This window comes from Panthera leo, chromosome D1 (genome assembly GCF_018350215.1).
Source record: "Panthera leo isolate Ple1 chromosome D1, P.leo_Ple1_pat1.1, whole genome shotgun sequence".
Lineage (NCBI taxonomy): Eukaryota > Metazoa > Chordata > Mammalia > Carnivora > Felidae > Panthera > Panthera leo.
Window position 1 is genome coordinate 63,205,750 of NC_056688.1, and position 18,051 is coordinate 63,223,800.

General features: G+C 40.0%; 1 long non-coding RNA gene and 1 pseudogene across 1 annotated transcript; both read right to left on the reverse strand.

The window, feature by feature from the left end:
* Positions 1-7,953: 7,953 nt before the first annotated feature.
* On the reverse strand, positions 7,954-9,125 carry LOC122201250 (annotated as a pseudogene).
* Positions 9,126-14,742: 5,617 nt separating this feature from the next.
* Positions 14,743-16,504, reverse strand: LOC122199164. The gene is made up of 3 exons (XR_006193390.1): positions 16,441-16,504; positions 15,869-15,905; positions 14,743-14,876 (listed from the first exon to the last, which is right to left on the reverse strand). It is a non-coding gene; the product is annotated as an uncharacterized LOC122199164 (long non-coding RNA).
* Between the last annotated feature and the right edge of the window lie 1,547 nt (positions 16,505-18,051).

An 18,051-nucleotide genomic window follows, 5' to 3' on the forward strand; every position in this document is an offset into this window, starting at 1 on the left:
AGGATTCAATTTTTGAATTCTTCCTCTCTAGTTATTCAGATCCAAGTTCATTTTTAGCCCAAGTTGCTGAATTTCCCCCCTTTTTGCATATGCTGGTTATTGTACAGGAATTCCTTGGCTGCTTGAGCCCATGCAGTCTCTGCTATGGTAGTCCTGCAGGGATTCCACGTAAGCAGCCTGACATCTGCTCTTTACAGGTACCCTAGTGATTTAAAAAATCACCCATCCCAGTATGATAGGTTATCATATACAGGTAAATGGTAGATTTTGAAGGAATGTTGAAATCATCGGCACCTGTAACTCCGTAAGCCCCTCTTCATCACATATGTTTTAAGATACTTGGAGATATTATGGAGGGAAAAATGATGGTAATGCGCCTATTGCATTAGTAAATGCACCCATTCACTGTGGTTAGAAATAAATAGCATAGCTTACACTGAAATTGTGTACGCACATGGTCCTTGAAGCTAATTTTTTCCTCAACCTATAACTTGTATCAGAGATTGGTTTGAGGACATTACTGCTCTCAGCAGAGAGACTGACAGGGGCTCTAGCTGTAGCTGGTGTCTACCTGCCACTCCCAAGGTGCAGTGTTTCTGGAATTCACCCAAAGGTTCCTTGGCATGCCTCCTAGGATATAAGTCTCAGAAAATACAAGGAACTGCCTTGTGAGTGACTTTTTAGAATTTGTTGCATCTTTGGTATGGTTTGATTTCTCCATGGTTTTGACCAGTTGGATGAGCCAGCATTGTTGTTGGGTTTTTTCCTCCTCTGGTAAAGCTAGCTCTAGAACTTCCTGTCTGAGGAATCTCATGGAATATTCAAAATAAGAAGACCCCCCAAAGAGATGTGAAACCATGCTATTATTTTCCTGTTTGGCTCCTGTGTCCTTTGTGGTTGACAAGTTTCTTAAAGCCTGCAGGGTGTTTTTCCAGCTTGGATATGCTTGGATGGAAATTTCTGAAGTCCTGCAGAACCTTTTTAGGGCAATAGTGGTTGGCTTATTAGAGGTTGGGAAAGAGGCTGTCTGTCCTCTTTGGAGCAAACTTGTATAGCCATTATGTTAAAAAAAAAAAAAAAAAAAAAAAAGGTAGCCTTGATAGGGTGTGATCATAAAACAGCTTCACTTTCATTCCTGCTCTCTCTGCTCAGAAGCTGGTTTCTCAGGTAGGTCCCTGTAGTTTTTCCAGACACCCTTAGAAAAAAAAGTCACTTTTAGTCATAAAATAGTCTCATTTCAGTCACTGAAATGTCCAGTCCCATGTAATAGTTAAAACTCTGAACTTCATTTGAGGCAAATATTTCCCCTTCCTCTACTTCCCCAGCCAGGCTGATTCAGGCTGGAAACCTGACATGAGGGAGAGGGAAGTAGGGGCCAGAGGAGCAGAGTGGTACAGCTGGCTTGTTTGCTTTCCCACCTAATGCTTCTGCTGCCCCTCCACTCCCTCTAGGGTGTGGGTCCTACAGGACTTGGGGTGGAGGTAAAAGGAGGAAAGAATAAGAGGAAGAAGGGCCTTTAGGGGAACTGAAGTGCTTGGTGGTGGTGTTCCAGGACCTCGGTGGGTGTTCAATACAGACTCCTCTTACTCAGAACTTAAGTTCCAGGGACAACACTGGATGACAACGCCGCCTTCTGCTCGCCACTTGCTCTGCTGGCTTCTGCATTTGATTCCAGCCCCTGTTGCTTAGCAGCCTCTGGTGGGAAGCCCACCTGGGCAGGGGCTCCTTGAAAAAACCCTCATGCTTATATTCTCCCTTCCCCCAGGCGACCCACGGGGTGCAAGCTCTTTTCTGTTCTGCGTTTAATGGTGTACACACTCCTCATCCCGGACTCTAGCCACGGCCTTTTGCTTTTAATTTTCTCTGGCATGGGTCCCATACCAGTCGCTTTGGCCCTCTCAATTCTAAGGAACACTGTTTTCCAACTAATCTTTGAAAGCCCTTTCTCCGGAGACTTGAGATGAGGAAAGGCTCAGCCTCCCAGGGAGGCAGTGGGGAGGGAAGGCCACAGTGCTTCAACTATTTTTTCCCAAAGTCTTTTTTCAAATTCCTCAAACCTCAGACCTTGAGGGGTTGAGGAGTCGGTGTTAATCTCAGGGTCACAAGACTGTCACCAACTAGCTGCTTTGCTGGTCTTGTAGGTGGTCTTACAAACTGCCTTGAACTAAGGGGAACTGTCACTTACTATTTTCTCCTTTTCCCTGGGCCTCGGCTACACCTGGCTGCATCCAAGACATCTCTCATTTTTTTTTTTTTTTTAATATTTATTTATTTTTTTTTTAATTTTTTTCAACGTTTTTTATTTATTTTTGGGACAGAGAGAGACAGAGCATGAACGGGGGAGGGGCAGAGAGAGAGGGAGACACAGAATCGGAAACAGGCTCCAGGCTCCGAGCCATCAGCCCAGAGCCTGACGCGGGGCTCGAACTCACGGGCCGCGAGATCGTGACCTGGCTGAAGTCGGACGCTTAACCGACTGCGCCACCCAGGCGCCCCTAATATTTATTTATTTTTGAGACAGAGAGAGACAGAGCATGAACAGGGGAGGGCCAGAGAGAGAGGGAGACACAGAATCTGAAACAGGCTCCAGGCTCTGAGCTGTCAGCAGAGAGCCCGACGTGGGGCTCGAACTCACGGACCGTGAGATCATGACCTGAGCCGAAGTCGGACACCCAACCGACTGAGCCACCCAGGCGCCCCAAGACATCTCTCATTTTAACATGTGCTTTCTAGCTCTAGCTATGCACCCTCGGGATTTCATTTTAAAGCCCCCGGAGGAGAAGGAAGCATCTCTACCTTTTTCGAGCATTATTTTAAACATATGAGTGACAAGTTGCCTTCCTTTTTGTCTTTCTGTCCTTATTAACAGTTTATTACAGTATTTTGGAGGAGGATTCCTTTTTTCTTTTTTTTAACCACTTAGGAATGAGATTGGACAATTTACCATGACTCTGAATTGGGCTTCAGAGAAATAAGAGAATCCTTCTATTTTTCTTGTTGAAAGCCATTTAAGGCAAATACTTTTAGATTTATGGGTATTTTCATTTTACGTTGGAGATAAAGTTGGGATTTTTAAACAAATTCAAGTTTAAAAATACATATTTTAATTTTCAGCTATTCGCATCAGGATTCAGAAGTATGGGAGAAAGGTGAAACATGGGAGAAAGGTTGTTGTTGTTTTCCCATGTGAGTGTCCAGGCTGGTGAAAATGTGGGTGCGAGGTAGGAGTGCCTGCCTGGTTAGATGAAAGCCATGGGGCTAGCTGGGCTTGGAGGAGGGAGGTAAACATAATTCTGGAGTAATGAGGTGGTACCTGGGAGTGGCTGAAGTATAGGCTGGTCCAGTAGGACCATATCTTTCCTAGCATATGGAGTGGCATCAGCATCTCAATCTTAATGATAACCTTATACAGGAAAAACGTGGAGCTTCAATAATACTATCCTTCCCACTACCTGATTCTAATTCTATTGGAGCTATTTTACAGTTCAGAGCTGTAGGTAATAGCAATGCAAAACACCTGACACGGACACCACTCCCCACCCCCTCTACACACACAAGGGATTTAAAGGGATTCCCCTTTAAACTGGTTATAACGTCTCATCTGCTTCCTCATTAATGAGTTAAAGAAAACCATTAAGGGGCACCTGGGTGGCTCAGTCAGTTAGGCATCCGACTTCAGCTCAGGTCATGATTGGTTCCTGAGTTCAAGCCTGCATCAGGCTCTGTGCTGACAGCTCAGAGCCTGGAGCCTGCCTCAGATTCTGTGTCTCCCTCTCTCTCCGCCCCTCCCTAGCTTGCACTCTGTCTCTCTCTCTTTCAAAAATAAAACATTAAAACAAAAGAATCTTTAATATGCATATGTGCAGGAGAGTCGTACTTTTATTTTGAAAATGACCTTTTTACAGTTTTGGAGGTCTTTGCCCAAAAGGCCCAATGGATTCATCTGACAGAGAGCCAGGTAAACCAGAGAAGTGCACTTCCTATGGGCTGCTTAAGCCTGGGCATATCTCTTCTTGGCTCTTGGGAGGTGTATCCAAAGTGACAGGGCATCTTTGCTATTTTCCTAATTTAAATTTTCCTCTTTATTAATTTATGTTTTGGTTTTGGTTCATTTATAGCCAGTACTCATTAGTAGCAGCAGTGATGGGAGAATCTGCTCTTATGGTCTAACCATTGGTGATCTTTATAACTGGGTTAATGGGTTATAGAAATCTATTTTCTGTTGGGTGAGAGACAATGGAGAATCTGGATTGTTAGTCCTTTTCATTTGTTTGTCAGTTTTGAGCCCCAATCAAGAGTCACACTGAGAAGGCAATTTTCATACCAGGCCTGGTAGAATTTGGGATTTCTGCATTTACTTTTTTTCTTCAGACAGAGAGAGAGAAAACGCAGGTAGGAGACAGGAGCAGAGGGAGTGACAGAATCTTAAGCATGGAGCTTGACATGGGGCTCAATCCCACAACCCTGGGATCATGACCTGAGCCAAAATCAAGAATTGGACGCTCAACCACAGAGCCACCCAGGTGCTCCTATATTTATTACTTTTGACTGAAATTTATCTCTTTATCTGTCTCTGTATGTGTATGTGTCTGTAGTTTAGAAAGGTTTTCATCTCTCATTGTATGACTGTATAATATTTTTCACCACTAGAGGTATTAATATATTTGATTACAAAGAGTTCTTTTCTGATTGGCTAATAGGGATAAATATGTGCATAAAGCAAATATTCCTAAAATTCTCAGAAAGCAGTGAAACTAAACTTCTAATACTTTAAAAGTGCTACATTAAAATATATATTCTTACACCAACTCAATAACCTTTTAAAAATTCAAGTACACAAATTTAAATACATCTTCACAAAATGAAATTAGTTTAATATTTGGGGTTTAATAATAGCTATGTTTTCTCTGATTTATTAGTGTTAAGTGTAATTCCTAACAGTATTCTACTTGGATACTTTTTTTTCTAAACTTATACAGATTTTACTGATCATCAAATAAGTTAACATTACTCATAATCCTTAAGATTATGAAAAAAATGGAAATTTGTGCATAGCTAAATTGAATCATTATTCTTAAAAACGTTTTATTTCAGTGGTAATTTTGTTTTGTACTGTGTCAGCTTAAAGATAATTTCCAAGAGCTTTAGGTAATTTAAAACTTAAGCTTTGTGTGTATATGTTGGAAACTGTGGGGCGGGGATAGGGGGGTCTTAACTATCAACACTTACATATTAGAAATTGAAATTGAGAAATAGTTATTTATTGAATCACTTGAAGATAGCAAAAATGAATGCACTGCATATTAATAACATCTTAAGAATATTATACAACTAGTTCTGACATTGCAGATGCCCTGAGATGGATCTTATAATAACGTATAAATTTGTTCCAGAATATAAAATGAAGACCATAACTTGGAAATTTACCACTTTAAAATGTATAGTTCAATAGCATTAAGTATACTCATGATGCTAAGTAACCATCACTACCATCCATCCCCAGAAATTTTTTATCTTCCCAAGCTGAAACCCTGTACCCATTAAACAAAACTCCCCAGTTATTTTCATTTGTTTGTCTGTTTTGAGCCCCACTCAAGAGTCTTATGCCCACTGAGAAGGCAATTTTCATACCAGGCCTGGTAGAATTTGGGATTTCTGCATTTACTTTTTTTTTTTTTTAAAGACCCTAGCAACCACTATTCTACTTTCTGTCCAGAAATACATTTTATTTGCTTTGGTTTATAAAACCTGAGTCTGAAAAGCTGTGAAGTGTGTTAAAGTCTTTGCAAAGTTTGCCCAGTTTTGATGGTCTCGTTTCCTTGGTTTACTGTTTATTGCCTTCTCCTCTAACATGAAACGTTTTCTTCTGTGTAAACTGTCTAGATTGCATAAGGTTGTCTTAACAGAATAATTTTCTGTGCTTTATGTTAACTTTATTATGTTCTTGATTATTTTTAAAAAGCAAACAATCTCCTTACTTAGGAAAGAATTAAGGTTCTTTACAGTCACGCTTATTTTTAGATGTTTTGTTGTCACTTTGAAATGAAGCCAACCATTGTTTCTTAGGTACCCATGATCCTATCTTAACTGTTGAAATCTCCTGACAACTTAATGGGTTTTGCCTCTCTAAAATCCAAAGATTTGTTCTTTTAACCTATAAAAGAGAGGTGTTAAAGAGAATTAGGTTTTATTTGTTATGTTATTCTTTGAGTTTCATGGAAAGAGTCATTCAAATCAGAAAAGATGCTCTGTCTTCCCTAGGTTAGATTTATATAGGTAAAATAGTATTACTATAAATATTTTACTATAAATTACTATAAATATATTACTATAAATATTATGGGAAGTCCCTGAAGATTTGTCAGTGTTTCTATTTATCAGCATCCTGATGGTGCATTGTCTCATGTTAGCAACAGGAATGTGGTGTGACCAGTCATAATTTCAGTTATTTTAAATGGTTACTTACTTGGAACCTCACTTCTTTCATTTGGACCTCACATAGAGACCACTGGTTTTCATTTAGGGATAAACATCAGACTTATCTATAGGGTTTTTATTAAAATACTGATGTTTAAGACCTACTCTGAATCTCTCAATATTGTTGATACATTTTGTGTATGTTCTTAGTATACTGCATATATATATTATGACTCAGGAATTTTGCATATTTCAAGAATATTTCCTCTGTAAAAAAAAGCGTGCTCATCTGTTATTATAAATCAAATGTCATATTCACTATTATCTTTGAAAATGGCCTTAATCATTATATGTATAGACATGTTGACTAAAGCTTTATTTATTTTCTTGGATACCTCTTTGTTTTGCATGACATTGAAATAACCAAAATTCTTTGTCAGTTGCATCAGTCTGGTTATGAACGCTCTTCTGTAATTGACATGGTCATTTTAAGTCTCTGGCATCTACAGATAGTTTTATTACTCAGATACTTCCCCAAAGGCTCTGCAATGAGCTGCAGGCCAGACAAGAGTTACATCTTCAACAAAGAAGCATGATCTCAGAGCCCATGGAAAAGGACTGTACTAGATACTTTAAACTGTTGACACTCTGAAGAATAGATCTTGGGTACAGGCTTCTGACGTCATTGCCTAAACAATTTTAAGACTGTACAGTGGGTTAAGTCAAGATTTCCAAAATTCTTTGTAGTCAAGAAGCTGATAGGTTCATGATACTGCCAACCTAAGATCCAGAAGAACAAGACTTAATTACACAGGACTGAATGAACTGATAAAAGATGATTGTAGGTATTTGTTTGGAATGTTGTTGATGTTGTTTTAATGTTGTATTTTCTGGATATAAAAGGAAGCCCTTTCTCTTATGTAAGGTATCCAATAACCCATAACAATTTAGTAGATTCTGATTTTGTGAACTAAAATGGAATATTCTTAAATGATATTCTCCCTGCCTGACACCCCCTCCCAAATCCAGAAACGTTTATTATACGCACTTACTTTTAGATGGTAATAGAGTTATTTGCATAGGTTCAGTAAGAATCTAACCACCTTTTTACTGGCTCTAATTGGAAAATTTGGTATGCAACCAAGGCCTTGTCTGGAATGTCATATTTGAGAATGACCCTTATTTAATGGGGTACTACCAGCCACTACTTTTTCCCCCAAAACTATTTTAAAATATTGCTTTCAACTGTCCACCCCAAATTATGAAGTATGAACTAGGAATTTACATTTTCTCCTTTGTAAAATGGCTCCGCTTACAAAATATTTTCTTAATAATATTGTTAACAGGTTACTCATTTCCTTTACTTCGGACACAACATTCAACATCAGCTGTTTTCCATCTCTTGATTCTTTTGGATTTCTCCAACTTTCCTCCATGCTTTTTACATAGGAAACAAAAACTGTTACCAAAAATACTTGTTTTACATTTCGGTCAGTCTGTGATTTATGAAGATTAGCTGTTCAAAGCAGTGCTGTTATTCCTGTCTCCTTCCTTAACATCCTTCATTATGGACACAAAGCCCAGTTCTAAACAAAAATTCTTCCCCATCTCTGTGAAATACTCTCAAAATGGACAAGCTGGACCAAGTAGAGTAGTGGTTTGTGATACAGTGTGAAGATGCAGTCCTTTATCATGTATATGTCTGGTGATATATATATTAAGACCATAACACTTGATATGAAGAAGCACTTTGAAGAGATTTTCCCCAAAGAAGACTTCAAATGTTCAACACCTTATTGCAGTCCACAGAGAAAAAGGCCAGCTGGCATGGCTTATTCATGAAACTTCCAAATATAGTGAAGGCAACTGTCTCTTCCAAATTGAGAATGAGCACCGCCTCGATGAAGGACATCCCTTGGACACAACCAACATCAGGTGTGTAACATGCATTTACTCCTTAGATATTACAGAAAAATACTCTGGTTCAGACCATCTTTCTGAAAGATGTAGAGATGGAAATACATAGGATATGTCCAGCTTAATTGTGGTGGGCATTTGGATCATCAACAGATACACCTTCTATATCATGTTTAGAAAGAATGTGTTTCACCAAAGCTTTTCCACTGTTCCTTTCCTCTTGAGAGAAATATTTCACAAAGTTCAGGGGTGATACAGCTAGACTCTGAACTTTTACCATGAACAGTAGGGAGCAATCCCTGCACCCCAATTCTCAAACTTTTTTCTTACTATGCATTACTTCCCAATTGGGTGATATTTCACGGGTCCAATTTACCATTGCATTTGTAAGATTTTCTTTATGCTTAAATCTTTTTTTTAATGTACTGCTTTAAATTACTCAATTTTGAGACTCAGCTCAATGGTCTAATGTTCCTGTCATTGAGGTAAATCTTCCTCCACAGATTTGACAGGAAGATTTCCCTGGAGTAGGCAAAGATTTCCTAAACAGGACACAAAAGCAATCATCAGTCACAGGATGGTCCATACTCAAGAATCAGAACAGTGCTAGAAAGTGGCTCAAATTCAAAATTCTCATGTCCTGAAGACCAAAGTGGTGGTTTACAGGTCCTCCCTGTTTGTGTTTCATATTCCTGCTGAATGATTTTTGGAAGTTTTCTGAAGATTCTCTGTGGGAGGGAGTTTACCACATTTTTCACCAGGAGCACTATGGACAATTGGTCGGCACTCATTTTGCCATTTTTGTTAAAAGTTCCAGACAACCAAGGGCAGGTTGAGGATCTCAATCTATCTCTGTCTCAGGGGAGGATTGCACCCTGCTCAGACCCCTGAGGCTGACTTCTGGATGCTCCAAGTCTGTTTTTGGTGTCCCCAGCCACCAAGCAGCAGCTCTGTGGAGGACAGGATGCCTACACCATCAGTCACCCCATTGCCAGGCCCCCTAGGTGGGCATGGCCACTGGGAAGAGAGATGAGCGGCTCCTTGTTGACCTGGGGAAGTTGTTGTTGCCAGCTGTTGATCAGTCACTTTTATAGAAGGTTGACTTTATGGAGACAGTGCTGACAAAACCCTCCCAGATAAACTGGTTTACAGGTTCCAACCTTAGAGCTGGTAAGGGAGTTTATGTTCATGGTAGGCCAGGAGCCTGCAGATTCTTTGAGGACTTTGAGAAGAGAGGAAGTCACCCAAAATGGATGGGTACTGTAGAAGTAATCTGGTGGATAAAGTTTCTTGGACTTGGCCTCCTAGCCTCAGGACAGCAAGTAATAGAGACTTTTAGAAGTCCAACCTAAGATTCCTTATGGAAACAAGAGAGCAAAATTTAAAAAGGCCTTTTGGTAAATATTCTTACTGCAACTATGTAAATAATCAGGCCTAGTGTAATGAGGCCAGACTCATTTTATGATCAAGAATCTTTAAGATTCTTTTTAATCAAAAGTAGGGAAAAATTGTGCTCCAATGGAAAATTATGTGTGGTCATTCTAAAGCTGATTGTCTGATGCTGATTATGTAAATTATAGATAACACACAGAAATGCCAAAGAATTCTTATCCAAAGACATGCAAACAAATTCTGTCCAGGAAAGAAAGAACTGAAAAACCAATTTTGGCTCTATTTGCACATCTCTTACAATTTTCCAGACCTATGTCTGTTCTTGGGATTCTCCTTTGACCTGGTTGTAACACACCACTAGTTTCCTCATGAATAAGCTAAATAAAATTTTCATCAATTGTTTTTTTAATACCTGCAACAGAGTCATGATTTACCTGCTTAAAAAATTAACTTTTAATGCCTGCTTTTAAAAATTAACTTTTAATGATTTAAATCGCCATTTAATGGTTGGTCACGTGTACCCTGTGTCTTTGCGTCAGCCACAGAGGGCCTAGAGACTTTCAGACAAGTGTCAAGAGACTTTTGAGACAACCCGGTTTGGTGACCTTGTAGCAACCTAACACAGAAACTTTCTAGAAGCTTTATGGTGGCAGCCCTGTTCAGAAACTACTTAGTGTTTTTTCTGTTCTACTGATTGAGGTGGCCTGAGACTTCTTGGCAGTTATTGTCCTGGTCATTCAGTTTTCTTAAAAAGGGCTGCTTACACTCCAGAAGTATACTTCAGGGAGAAAATACAAATTAAAGATCCTCATATTCTAACTGTCACAGACAAAGCAAGGTAGTGCTGAAGCAACTGCCACATGGGAATTTAGAAGTTTGTTTAAATCAAAGTCACAGAAAACTTCATTGTTGTGCCCAGATGGCAAGGTAGAAGTATGGTCAAAGAGGGTGGAACTATCCTTTACTACCTTTTGATGACAGAGTTCCTGGTACCACTTCCCTACTTCAACAGAGGCTGGCCAACAGTTTCCTGACTTAGGGTGCAGCTAAACTCAGCAGGGCCCTGGAAAACCCTCTCCCACTCAGTTATCTTTTGATCAGAAGGGCAACTGACTTTATTTTCCTTTTTTTTTTTTTAAGTTTATTTTGGAGCGAGCACACAAGCAGGGAAGGGACAGAGAGAGAGGGAAAGAGAGAGGGAGTGAGAGAGAGAATCCCAAGCAGGACTGCCACTGTCAGTGTGGAGCTCGATGCGGGGCTCAAACTCACAAACCATGAGATCATGACCTGAGCTAAAGTTGGATGCTTAACCAACTGAACCACCCAGATGCCCCTCCATTTATTGATTTTTTATTTTTTATATGAAATTTATTGTCCAATTGGTTTCCATACAACACTCAGTGCTCATCCCAACAGGTGCCCTCCTCAATGCCCATCACCCACTTTCCCCTCCCTCCTACTCCCCATCAACCCGCAGTTTATTCTCAGTTTTTAAGAGTCTCTTATCGCTTGGCTTCCTCCATCTCTAACTTTTTTTTTCCCCTTCCCTTCCCCCATGGTCTTCTGTTAAGTTTCTCAGAATCCACATAAGAGTGAAAACATATGGTATCTGTCTTTGTATGACTAATTTCACTTAGCATAACACTCTCCAGTTCCATCCACATTGCTACAAAAGGCCATATTTCATTCTTTCTCATTGCCAAGTAGTATTCCATTGTGTATATAAACCACAATTTCTTTATTCATCAGTTGATGGACATTTAGGCTCTTTCCATAATTTGGCTATTGTTGAAAAATGCTGCTATAAACATTAGGGTACAAATGCCCCTATCCATCAGCACTGCTGTATCCCTTGGGTAAATTCCTAGCAATGCTAACCCTCCATTTATTTTTTAAATCAACTCTTGCTCTCTCTGTAATACTAGCCTGGTATATCAAAAGAGAAATATTTCCCTTCAAGTGAGGATTATCTTTAAGAATCACAAGTAACACATGGTAAGGATTTTCGTTGTTGCGGGGATGATTTTATAAGTAATTCTAGTATATCCAAGTTACTCTACTACAGTGCTTAGCACCTGTGTCCTGGAATATTATACCCCTTCCTTCAGTATATAAGATACTCCTTCCCTAAGTATGTAAGATGTGCATAGCCTGCAAAGCATTTGCATAAGGCTGATTCTCAGGCAGTACTTACCAGGGGAGGAACTTTTTAAGCCTACCAAGAGAATATTTTGTAGGGGTTCTTAGTGGTATTATGCTTCCGGAAAAAAAGATGACCTAATGGGGATATATTTGCTGAGCCAACATGGTTATAATTAGTTATGGTAGTTTTTTAAAAGAACTACGTATTTAGAATTCACATTTGTGATGTGGTTTCTCTTTCCCTGGCAGGGCACATTTTGAACAATGTTTACAGAATCCTTTACGATTCTGGAATTCTGGACATTCTGGACATGGAAAGCATTGTTGAATTATACTCTTGCCATAGGCTCTGTCCATTACACACCCACACTCACTATGTTCATAATTCATTGGAATTGGTTCTTCATATAATCTTCCATAGCTGTTTTCTAATTTGGACATTAGGTAAACTGCATTGTACTCCCTATACAATGACTGCCAGAAGTGAACACTCACAGGTACAGTTTTATAAAGAAACTCTGATAATAAATTTTGGGATATTAGAAGGCCCTGACTAACTTTTGAAGGAGTAAAGCAGACGGAGGTGAAAAACCAATTTCACTAACAAAGCTTGGTTGGAAGTACATGGCTTAGATATGTGGCAAAAGAGGACTCCCCATTCCCAAACTCTGGAACTAGATTTACCTAGTTACAGTCCAGCCTGAAAACCCATGGAATCAAACACAACCAGCAAGGCTCCTACTCACCACCAACGGGCAGGACCCTAGAGCGAAAGGGATGTCAGGGCCAGGCAAACATGCCCAGTTCCCTCCCAAACTCAGTTAACTCACATAAGGAGGAATAAGGCCTAGAGCTGGAGGGTTTAGGGAAAAATTCCTTCTTCTGAAAACCAGAGGCATGGGAAAGAAACCTTCCCCCACTAACAATGTCTTTTCTCAATTTTCCATAAGTTTATTTTCCCACCACAAAATAGCTTTGTCCCAAATTAGATGATCCAGAAACAAAGGACTCAGTCATGATAGGTTGTATAGCAAATTGTTAATAATGACATGCTCACAGTACAACTTCTCATTTTTCCCCCCACTTTTGACTCACCTGTTAGAAAAGCCTTGTGCTAAACAAAGATGCTTTGCGGGGGGTTTCTTCCCTGCACTATAATTAAAGTCTCCCAAATTGTCAAAATTGTGCTAGCATGCCCTTAGCCTTGACAGTAGACTTGCCAACTGCTGACTTGGGGCTTTTATAACTGTCAGCCTTGACTTGCTCCCAAGGTAGCGCTCACTTCTGGGTTTGCTTGGTAATACTCTGATACTTAAGGACATGTTAGGAAGATCCAGCTCTCTACTGAGGGATGCATGTTTTGGTAATGACAATGATCATGTACATAGTCAAGCAAATCCTGAAGCCCCAGGAGGGCACATATTATGGTGAAATATGTGTGAAGTGCAGGTAGTCTGAGCTGTACAGAATTCTTTGCATTCTTCCAGAAGCCATTATCACATCATCTATGAACTGACATAGAATATATTAGTCATCTCTGAAGTTGTATGCAGGGGAGCCTGGGTGGCTCAGTCAGTTGTGTCCAACTCTTGATTTCAGCTCAGATCATGATCTAACACTTTGTGGGTTTAAGCCCCTCATTGGGCTCTGCACTGACAGTGCAAAGCCTGCTTGAGATTCTCTCTCCCTATCTCTCTGCCCCTCCCCAACTCATGCTCGCTTGTGCACTCTCTCTCTCTCCCTCTCTCTCTCAAAATAAAAACTTTTTTAAAACTTAAAAAAAACAAAGTTGGATGCAATATCTCAGGGGTAACTCAGGACAGGCTTTATTTCTATTTTTGTGTATATGTTTATTAGTATAGTAGAACATGTATACTATTTATAAATATTCAGATATTGAACATTCATGCCCAACATTTTTCTTCTAGGATGCACAATCAAGATTAGAAAACATTGGGATATATCTTCAAAACATGAAAACATCTTGCTAGTGGGTTTCCCAGTCTTCCTCACCAAATTTGTATCGGGAAGGTTTGACCATTATGCTCATTTAGCCCACAATTCATTCAGAGCATGCATGCCAACCTGCCTCTGATTGTATTCCTGAAAATTTGTTCTCTGAAAGGACTTTTTTTCTGATTATTTATCTATTTCTAATACTCAGAAAAATTCTTGGCACATACTAAGTACTCAATAGTTGTTGAATGAATCTCATAGTGGTTTAACTCAATATCCTCACAATATAGCCCTTCATGGTTTAGAAATGGAAGCCTCATTTTTTACAGCATGGATTGCCGATGAACATACTTACCTAGAGTTATATAAAGTTTCTTTAAAATGCTAGGCCTCAGAGGCAAACCATAAGAGACTCTTAAATATAGAGAACAGACTGGAGGGTGCTGGGGGGGATGGGTTAAATGGGTGATAGGCATTGAGGAGGGTACTTTTGGGAATGAGCACTCGGTGTTATATGTGAATGATGAATCACTGGTTCTACTCCTGGAGCTAAGACTACACTGTATGTTAACTTGAATTAAAAAAAAAAATGCTAGACCTCATAAATCTTGTTAGTTCCATACACTTTGACCAGAGCCATATTGAGTTCTATTTATTCAGGATGGGTAACCAGGTTGATTTGCCTGAGACTGAAGAATTTCCTGGATCCAGACTTTCGGTGGTAAAGTAGGGACACTCATGGGAAAACCAGGATGAGTCAATCACTCTGGTTCCACTGGACACAAAGTCCCTATAAGGACTGTTAACTTTCCTCATACAATGGACAATACACAAGCAGGAGCATATGAACATTAGTTTTCTAAGCATCCTAGAAATCAGGACAATACAAAATAGCCCCAGGGTGGGGGTACACTTATGCTTTCCTCAGTCCAAAATAGTATGGTTTAAAATCAACACTGTCAATCTTCACTACCCACCACAGCAGTGCTTGGTCTTGTTCACAAAAGGATAAGACTTGTGAATTCATGACTATAGTGTATCCTCTTCCCAGACTGTGAAACGAGGCATAGGTTAAGGACATGTTTATGACCACCCAACAAAAGAGCATCCCAAGGGTTCCAGAGGCGATAGGATAATGGCATACCCAAAAATGAACTGAAGCAGGAGATGACCCCCTCTTTTTTTTTTGTAATGGGTCATGCCCAAATGAACAATACACTAGAAACCTGAGTCTGTCCACATTGTGAGAACTAACCAAAGGTCTGTTGTAATGATGCTCCAAGATGATTTGTTTCACAGGGTTGTGGGTTCCTATAGCCATAAGAGGGTGGGGGAGAACAACCATTGACTCAAGTGCAACCTGGTTCCTCTGATCACAGCAAAGCCATCCAGGAAGTGGTACCTAACAAGATGCCTGGCAGGCATGGCATGTTAGATAACCCCTCAACTGTGGGCCAAGAAAGCATAATCTTTGATGGAAAAGAAGTGGCAATGAGAGGAATGATAGAAGAGCTATGTTTCTGGTTTCCAAGTTTACATACAGCCATAAGGATGGTGCAGCATAACACAATAAAAGGGATCAGTATTCATTTGCTCAGGGCCATCTTGTTGAGACCTGACTCAGTATCCATGTAATACTGACTCAGAGCCATGTAAAAGATGTGAGTGATACCCCCTTATCAGAAAGGCCTTGGCTTCTGACACCTTCAGGGAAGATTAAAGGTTTATATGCCCAACAGCTTCTCACCCTAGATCACATGTTAGACACCCCTAACCCCCTACTCTGGACACAGGAGGTGTTTGGTGCTTACTACCTGACCAGAAAAATGTTTTTATTTGTCCTCTGTTCACCCCCATTCTTCTTAACAGTACCTACTAAGTTTGAGAACACATCTGCAACAACAGTTGAGTTACTCTAACATTGAAATATGTACTAGATAAGTTCCTACATGCAGCTCAACTGCCATCCCCAACAGAAGAACAATGATTTGTTTGACTCTCTCCAATCCATTGCAGCTGAATGTAACATTCAGGACTTATTTACCTGTGGGTTTTATTTTATCTCTACCCCTCTTGGACATCTGGGAAGTTAAACAGAAATAAAACAGAAATATTCAGTAGCCCCAGTATGATCTATATAAGCTTTTTCCAGTGCTTAATGCTTTCCAGAAATATATCTCCCTCCAGATATCATTGAGTTTCCCCTAAGCATTTCAGTACTTTCCATCTCAGAAGCCCTCTGTTTCCTCCCCTGGGTTTTGGTTGAGCTGGACAATCCAGCAAACCAGGCACTATGATGGTGATGTGGCTGTTTTGACACAACAGCTACAGTTGTAAGAGGCACAACTCTCAAGTGGGCAAGAGGCTCTGTCTTAAAATCTTCCTTGTTACATTCAGACAAACTGCTGACAAGTCTGGTCACATACACTGGCCTTAATGCTCTTTTCTACATCACTAAGCCTCCTTTAAATTCCCGCTGTGATGGTGACGTGTATCTACACTAGATCTACACCTTGTCTCTTTCTGCCTTCTGTGTAATCACGCCCAAATCACAATCATAAAGCATTTAAAAGTTTTTAAATACCTCTGAAAAAATGCATATATATATATACATACTCTTGTCTTTTTGTTTCTTGCCCTGGAAAACCCTTCTTGCAAATAATCTTACATACTTTTATTTCGTTTTACTGGTGGCTCTGATATTGTTTGTTCATCGGTCCCTTTTTGTTGGCACATCCCAGAACCCTGTAGCATCATAATAAAGACTCAGGTAGGTATCCTAGTAATGGGTACCAGCACTTCTGAAAAGAAAAAGAAAATTTCCCCAATTCCTATGAGACTACTTCCATACACACCTGAGTTTTGTTGTTGTTGTTAATGTAATATCATTGGTGGAGCAGAAGTTTACCCTAAATTAACTTTGCATCTTTTTCCATCATGCACCATAGGCAGAGGAATAGGCTATAGTCTTCACTGAAATAACTGGTTCCATATTACTGGATGCCAGATTGAGTAAGGGATTCATTAGAACTGACAGTAAAAACGGTTCAGTTAATGCTTCAACACAGTCTCTTATATTGAATGCTGTGGAGAAAGAGCCATAAGAAAAAATAAATAAACCAAACTCTCTACCAAACAATTTATCTGAATTACAACTTAGATCCTTATAATGTTTTTGTGAATCCTAGGCAATGTCTTCTTTGTGAGTCAAGAATAAGTAAAACTTAAAGCTCCCCCATCTCACCATCACATACCAGGGAAATATTTTTCACCCAATTTTTAAACTGTATGTATCCATGTGAGGAGCAGTCTGGGTAAGGCTCAATCAACTGTGAAGTTTATCAGCCTCAGCACTATTTTTTTTAATTTTTTTTAATGTTTATTTTTGAGAGAGAGAGAGAGAGAGAGAGTGTGTGTGTGTGTGTGTGTGTGTGTGTGTGTGTGTGTGAGCAGGGGCAGGGGCAGGGGAGGGGCAGAGAGAGAGGGAGAGACACAGAACTCAAAGTGGGCTCCAGGCTCTGTGCTATCAGCACGGAGCCCAACGTGGGGCTTGAACTCACGAACTGTGAGATCATGACCTGAGCTGAAGTCGGATGCTTAACTGACGGAGCCACCCAGGCACCCCTCAGTCTCAGCACTATTGACACTTTGGACAGGCTAATTCTTTGCTGTAGGGGGCTGTTCTGTGCATTTTAAAATGTTTAGCAGCATCCCTGACCTCTCTACCTACTAGATGCCACTCGTGACACTCAAAAGTGTCTCCAGACTTTGCCAACTGTCCCCTGGGGGCAAAATCATGTCTAATTGAGAACCAAAGGTCTAGAGAAAGGACTGTGATTGACCTAGCTTGGATGTAATGCTTCGTCCTGGGCCGGTCAGTTGTGACCAGGGGAAATAGGGATCAGTAAATTAGAACATAACTCTAGCTGGATCTATGTGGCTGCCCCCTTAATGTCTCTATGTGGCTGGAAAATGCATCCACTCAACATCTACCACACTGCAGAGATTCCCTCTAGGGTTTGGCTTCTGTAGCTTTGTTCTTTGTAGATGGTGTTAAGCTCTTTAATTTGTTATTATACTAATGTTTTACTTTTGTCAATAGGTATTGAGATTTCTTGTCTTGTTTTGGAAGCTCTTCTTCATTTTCAGGCATTTCTATTATCCTTATGTTTTAGTATTCTGCCATCTTCAAAAAAGCTTTGACTTTTGTTTCATCTAGATCAGAGC